Here is a 6060-nt window from a genome sequence, read left to right as displayed (position 1 = left end):
TTACCGCATTCGAGTAAGAGTGGGACGTTGCTGCACCTTGTGAACGAAAAGATGTTTCCCTTCTGAGATGACTATTTTTCTTCAGTGCCTTCTTGGATCCTAGAAGGGGCAAAAATGACTAGTTTCTGGGTCTGTATCCGACCTCGATATTCTGGGTAACCTTAATCCGGAGGTCTAGTTTTACCGATCTGTACCGTATGAAGAATTCTTTCTTACTAGCAAATTAAGGAAATTAATGACTACTATGTTTATTGAAGCAAAAGACACGTGGACTGACAAAAGCATTTATCTGTTTGCCATTTTGGGACAGAGGCATAATAATATGAGGCACAATAATATTTTTATTAACAAAAAATAGCTTATACTTAGAAATTGTTTACCGGGTGCCAGGCATCTTTCTAAACTTTTTACATATATTAACTCAGTCTTCACCACAAACGAGCAATATGCTCCTTTTACATATGATGTTGCATAGAAATTAAGTACGTAATTTATTTAAGGTCGCACGGCTAATAACTGGCAGAACTGGGATTCAGGTTCAAGCAAACTCCAGAACCCATGCACTGAATACTACGCTGTATTGCTTCACATTAAGTGGTTAAAGAATTCATGTTGTTGGCGTCATCCTGGAAAATCCAGTGCTGTAATCATCGTTGAATGACAAACACTTTTCATACGTACCCTTGGGATTTTTCTCATTCTGTCAACGTTTATTGAGCATTTACCTGTGGTATTTTGCAGTGAGTTGAGAGCTATGGGCTGTACAGGTTGAAATAGAATAGCTACTAAGGTTCAAATAAAATGCTAAGGACTATCAAAGGAAAGAGAGATTACTTTTGAGTTTAGGGATCTCATGTCTTAAATCTTGACTTTTTAACTATACTGTGTGTGTACACACACACACACACATTGATTTTTTTTTCCTTTTTTTTTTTTTGGCTGCGCAGGGCATCATGTGGGATCTTAATTCCCCAACTGAGGATTGAACCTGCACCCCCTGTAGTGGGGGCACAGAGTCTTAACCACTGGACTGCCAGGGAAGTCCCTGTATATTCTTCAAGGGTAAGAATTCCCCCACAAGTCCTAGCCATAGCATAGAATCTATAGCATGATACATTAATAGTGACATGAAATTCGGTGTTATACATATGTGATAATTAAAGAATATATATTAAGCATTTAAATGAGATATATTTAATTATTTCTCTCTCTTTTTTTTTTTTTTTTTGCACTACGCGGGCCTCTCACTGTTGTGCCCTCTCCCGTTGCGGAGCACAGGCTCCGGACGCGCAGGCTCAGCGGCCATGGCTCACGGGCCCAGCCGCTCCGCAGCACGTGGGATCTTCCTGGACTGGGGCACGAACCCGTGTCCCCTGCATCGGCAGGCGGACTCTCAACCACTGCGCCATCAGGGAAGCCCTCTCTTTTTTTTGAATTTTAACTTTTTTTTTAACATTTTCTTGGCCACGCTGTGCGACATGTGAGATCTTAGTTCCCCAACCGGGGATTGAACCCCGTGCCCTTTGCATTGCAAGTGCGGAATCTTCACCGCTGGACCACCAGGGAAGTCCCAAGATGTATCTAATTATTTCTCAACAGAGTCTTGTCAATCTACTCTATGCCCCAGAAAATAAAACATGAACTTTTTTTTTTACTGGTTTTCCTGACAAAGTGGGGAAACCCCAATCCATGATGAGTGGTTATTAATACAGAACATTGATATAGTCTTTCTGGAATTATCTGCTTCACTGTTGAGTTTTATGTTTGCCTCACATGGTAGCCAACACATCCCAGATCATCTCTGCCTGCCTTCTGGTCAGCTTCTCAGGGAATGCAAACTTGTTCCATATCAACCTGGATGAAATAATAAGGGAAGTCAATCTTGTTTAATTCATTCTGAGATGAATTATAAGTGTGTTTTATTAGCTGCTGTTTTGGAAAATTCGTATTATCTTCCTATCTCATTAACTCCATGGAAAATTGGGAGTTGTCTGCCTGGGGAAGTTAACACGAAAAGGATATTTCGTAATCCTACAACCCAAGTAGTTCACATTTCAGAAAAAGCAAAGTAAGAGTAAGAGAAGGAAACTCATTGTGTAACTAGAGGAAGGAATAAGGTGGTTAGGGGCTTAACCTTGCAAAAAAACAGTCTTGCACATAGTAGACACTCAAATATTTATTCAATAAATGATCATGGGGGGAAAAAATAAGTGGATCAGTAGAATCCCAGATAAAATATGATGAGGCAGAGGGCAAAGTTGATTTCCTGTTTCCCCAAATACGGGGGGTTCCTGGAATCACTTGTCTTATTGAAATTTCTAAATGGATCCAAAGAAAATGGGATATCCCATGAGCAGTGGGATATGTACTGTATTTGGATTTTTTTCCCTCTCAGTGGCAGATGATATCAAATATTGGAACTTCTGAAATTCTGCCTGGTAGTCTACATTCTAGGAGAAGCACTGTTGATTTGAACACGGAAGATCCCTCTGGAGAATTGGAAGAATCTGATTACAGTATGTTTATTGATTACCGTAAACAATATGATACTTCGGTTGAAGCTAGTGATAGGCTTCCCATGTGTTTATGTTGTACTTCCCTCCCTTGAGAGAGCGCGTGAAGAGCAAAGGAAGTTAAGTGAATTGTCCAAGATAAGGTGACATAGAAGAAACCAAGAATTCTGACTTTCTAAGAAATATTCTCAACTGATCTTTAGCTAACAATGTTAGCAGAGCTTCTTTGTCACTAGGAGAGTTGACTATCTATGACTCTCACATAGTGGTGCCTGAGTGTACATCTTAGCTCCACTTCTTTTCCTCACCATAGAGAAGGGGTAATTGAGTACCTAACTCATAGAATTGTTGCTAAGTCGTTAAATGAATTTATACATGTTCCCACTCTGGTTAGTTATGGTAACTGCTTCCAAGCCCCGTGATAGCCGTGGAAGGGATATATGGAGCCTAGCAGAGTCCTAGTAAGTGTCTGCTCTTTATGCCGGACACAGGTAACATTGGCAGTCGCAGAGTCCACCCCAGTGCAGTGCGCCTAAAGCACAAGAGCCCATAACCTGGATATGAATTGGAGATCCTCAGGAAGCCCTATGTGTGTTAGCTCTTTTCCTCTAGGGAGCAGTTCTCAGCTCTGTTAAAGTTAAAACCATTGAAATGAAGGTTGTTTCCATGCCCAAAAGTGATTCCTTATTTCTGTGCTGCATGACTTTCTTCTAGCTGCTCTTCTGTCTCATCCATCCTTGCATTCATCCCTGCTGATGAAGACAAAGGCTTTTCCCTTTATCCTTTGCTGCCTGCTTCAGCCTCTTTATTTCTAAAGGTATGTTAAGGAAGAGATATTGCTCATCCTGGCTCAGCCAGAAAAGAAGCCCATGCACCCCGCTGTTCAAGCTAGGTCTAGAACTAATCCCTCCCCGCTTCTTGCTCCGCTTTCGCCCCAGCTGGCTAAATCAAGTGATAATCCTAAAAGGGAATTTCAGGCTATTTGTGACTTCCCCTCTCCCTCACCCCGGGCCCTCCCCCACCCCACCACGTTCAGGGAGGAGAAAACAAAGCCCCTGGATCAGAGTAATCTGTTTCTAACCCACTTCCATTCCCAGGGATTACCTCTGCGGGAGGAGGGAGACAGAAATAAATCTGACATCTTCGCACTGGGAACTTGGGGAAGAAGCTCCAGGAATGCCTGCAGGGTTGTAGGCATGAGATTCAGGAGCCTGGGAGCTTGTTCTCATAGGCTGGGTTCCCAAAAAATGGGAAGTGTGATACAATGGGAAGAACTCTGGTTTGGGAGGCAGGAGACATGGGTTCTAATCTCACCATTGCTGACATTGACTTCCTTGTGGCCTTGGGAGTCACTTTGCATCTCTGATCACTAATTTCCCCCATTAAAAAAAAAATCACTCTCTTGAGCCCTAAAAACCTACAGCCCCCATTGATGTGTATTGAGCTCCTATTAATAATGCACAAAGGCCTAACAAGGACTCCCTTTGGGGACCCTTGTGAACCAATGGCTCAGCACACCTTCCCTCTGGTCTGTATTCTTTCCTCTACCCTCCATGGGCCCTGACATACAAACATGTATCTTCCAGTTGGCCATTCTTTGGGGATGCTCTCCAGTGGCTGGGTGAGGGCTTCCTTTCCAGCTCTTTGCAGTTGAAGCCAGAAAAGCCGTGTGAATGCAGGAAGCTTCCACTAGAGGGTACCAAGGTTTCACTGGGATCTCAGATTGCATAGACGCCTGTGCAAACCCAGCAATTCCAGGGTTTTTAAGTACCTACGTTCAGAGATTTAGAGGTGTCCATTCATTGTTCCTTACCTGGTCTGCTCCTTACTGTTCCTGGCAGGCTTAAGAAGTCTCTACTATTTTGACATTATTTTGATTTGATTTGACTTCAAATCAAAGGCAGCTTGGTATACGGGAATCCAACTGGCCAGGTCCAAACTCTATGGGCAAATTCCTTAAGTCTTCTGAGGCCCAGTCTACCCATCTGTGAAATGGGGATAATAAAACTTACCTTGTAGGACTGTTCTAAGCACTAAGTGAAATCCTATGTGAAAACATATGACTGGTACACGGTAGGTGCCTCAAATTGTTTTTTCGCTAGGGGAGACTTCTCAAAATTGCCACAAACTGGGAATGGTTTTGACGGATTTGTGAGAACTGAGTACCTCCACACAAGAAATGTGACTTTTTGCCATTTTGCTCTTGAGTCTTACAGGATTCCAGGCTAGTGCTGCTTGGTCCTGCTCAGCCTGTTCTCTGTGTCAGCCCAGCCATGGCACTCTTCTGCCCTTCCCTTATCCTGGTTTCCTCAGTGGTAAGTTCAGTTTCTACTTCCTCGTCACCTCCTTGACAAAAAGTCCTTTGTATTTTGCCCTGCGTTTTCTTTTTTATTTTTGAATTTAATTTTTTTGTACAGCAGGTTCTTATTAGTTATCCATTTTATACATATTAGTGTATACATGTCAATCCCAATCTCCTGATTCATCCCACCCCCACCCCCCTGGCTTTTCCCCCTTGGTGTCCATACGTTAGTTCTCTGCATCTGTGTCTCTATTTCTGCCTTGCAAACCAGTTCATCTGTACCATTTTTCTAGATTCAACATATACGTGTTAATATACGATATTTGTTTTTCTCCTTCTGACTTACTTCACTCTGTATGACAGTTCTGAGACTGAGCAGAAGTTTGGGAAAGGGGGAGGACGAGCATGTCAGGGCTTGCGTGTCAGCAGACACGTTACAGCTGCAGGGCAAACCAGGGTGAAACCACGAGTCAGAGGCCCCAGGGCAGGCTGCTGTGAGGCCCGCCCCTCGGCTCCTCTCTCATCTCTGTCTCACCCCAGAGGTTTCCTGGCAGGAGTGGGAGAGGTTGGTATCGAGTCCTTGAGCCCTGACTCATTCCCTGACTTAGTTGGGTGTTACCCAGTTATCTCCCAGATCTCTCTCCAGAGGGCTTTACTACACAACAGTGTCATCCCAAAAGACAGAAGAGGCAGAAGAGGCAAGCAGACCACTTGTTTATTCCATGCCCATGTGAGGATCTCAACAACAAATAAGACGTTTGCCACCTTCGTGGCTTTATATACCACCCAGGAGGTTACACTGGTTATAAAATGAACAAAATCATCTCATAATGCTGCCCTAAGAGATCGGCTATTTTCCAGATAGCTTTATAGAAACAATCATGGTTAACTTTCTCAAGAAAGAATAAAGTTGTGGTTTTATTTCTCTCGGGCAGGGAAAGGGCCCCGGGAAAGGGTGGACGGGGACTGGAACACTGAGCCAGGAAGTGACCAGCCATTATCACATAGTGAGTCAGGGGCCTATCTAGGGACTAACTCAGGTTACCTAACCCCACCCCAAATTCCATTCTCTTTACCTCAGTCTAGTTGTGGACTATAGTAATGTTCCGAGTTTTCTGGACCTCACAAAAGTTCTTTTTTTTTGCGGTACACGGGCCTCTCACTGTTGTGGCCTCTCCCGTTGCGGAGCACAGGCTCCGGACGCACAGGCTCAGTGGCCATGGCTCACGGGCCCAGCCGCTCCAC

General features: G+C 43.8%; 1 long non-coding RNA gene across 1 annotated transcript; it reads left to right on the top strand.

Moving 5' to 3' along the window:
- Positions 1-2425: 2425 nt before the first annotated feature.
- Positions 2426-4828, top strand: LOC307177567. Its single transcript, XR_013825068.1, has 3 exons — positions 2426-2516; positions 3228-3330; positions 4730-4828. It is a non-coding gene; the product is annotated as an uncharacterized lncRNA (long non-coding RNA).
- The last annotated feature ends 1232 nt before the right edge of the window (positions 4829-6060 follow it).

Source organism: Stenella coeruleoalba (genome assembly GCF_951394435.1).
Source record: "Stenella coeruleoalba genome assembly, chromosome: 19".
NCBI lineage: Eukaryota > Metazoa > Chordata > Mammalia > Artiodactyla > Delphinidae > Stenella > Stenella coeruleoalba.
This window is presented reverse-complemented; position numbering and strand designations above follow the sequence as displayed.